The sequence below is a fragment of the Macrobrachium nipponense genome, chromosome 22, assembly GCF_015104395.2.
Source record: "Macrobrachium nipponense isolate FS-2020 chromosome 22, ASM1510439v2, whole genome shotgun sequence".
Taxonomy (NCBI): Eukaryota; Metazoa; Arthropoda; class Malacostraca; order Decapoda; family Palaemonidae; genus Macrobrachium; species Macrobrachium nipponense.
Genome location: NC_087213.1, coordinates 20,716,814 through 20,717,877, shown reverse-complemented (window position 1 = coordinate 20,717,877; position 1,064 = coordinate 20,716,814). Strand labels below are relative to the sequence as shown.

At 36.2% G+C, this 1,064-nt stretch overlaps 1 long non-coding RNA gene across 1 annotated transcript in view; it reads left to right on the top strand.

The window, feature by feature from the left end:
• The first annotated feature begins 925 nt into the window (after positions 1 to 925).
• LOC135198354 (uncharacterized) overlaps positions 926 to 1,064 on the top strand; it is a 4,246-nt gene continuing 4,107 nt past the window's right edge. The window contains exon 1 of the long non-coding RNA XR_010310762.1: positions 926 to 1,037. This is a non-coding gene — a long non-coding RNA (uncharacterized LOC135198354). The remainder of the gene's footprint in view (positions 1,038 to 1,064) is intronic.

The following is a 1,064-nucleotide window of genomic DNA, read 5'->3' as shown; positions in this document are numbered from 1 at the left end:
AACGGCCGTGAACGGAATCTCAAATCTACTGGCCGCAGCGACTCCTTATGTATGACAAATCTCCAAAAGACCTCATTCACAGTTGGCCGTCAGGTCATTTCCTGATATTGAACGTGGGACCTATTAAAAAAAATGCCTTCCATTTTTCCTCGGTTTTAATGTCTCCAAAAATGACGAAGGGAGCTGGTTTACCGATGAACGTTACACTGACAATAGAATGAAATCTGTCTGCTCTTTCTATCTGTCTATTCATTATCTACCACAGCGTCTCATGTGATTACTATTCCTTCCAAAGTAATTGCATTGTCTCCACACTGTTAAAAAAACCCGTAGTTTTAATCAGAAAATTACCGTAAAAATATACGGTTTCCAGCCGTATTTCAGAAAACGGGTGGCCATCCGTTTTATCGTAAATTGTTAATATCTTTTACGGTCATTTTACCATAATTTACCTGTACTATTGATATACGACCTCCTACTCAAATTACGGTCGCAGGCCTGTATTTGAGGTATAGTCCTTATCATAATGGTTCATATAACTTAAATATTTTCTGACAGAATGTGTTAAATGTTAAGACTAAGCCTATGATGAAACATTAAAAGCTTAAAATTTTCTACTAAATCATTAAAAATACAATATTGTAGAAGTTATTAGTTTTATTATTATTGCATTGGCATCTGTCCATATGAAGTTGCCATCCGCTACCATCCCACGTAACTACAAAGAATTATTAGTGTATTAATATAATAATACTTGTACATTTACCATTTCCACATTACTTTTTTTATGAAACGGGCAAAAAATAAAAATTCCACTGTATATTCAAAGGACCAAAAACATCATATATACTACGATTATCCGATCAGATACGCATTTTCGCAATGCGTGTGTTTTCATTTCTGGCGGGCGGAGGCGCCGAAACGAAAAACACAACACATGTGAAATTTGAAACAACGAAAATCCCCTCAGTTCTCCAGAGATGTCTCCTTGTGGTTTCTTCTACTGTTACGAAGAGTGAAGTTGTGAACAGCATCAGGTGAGTTTTAAGACCAGGTGTATGCTT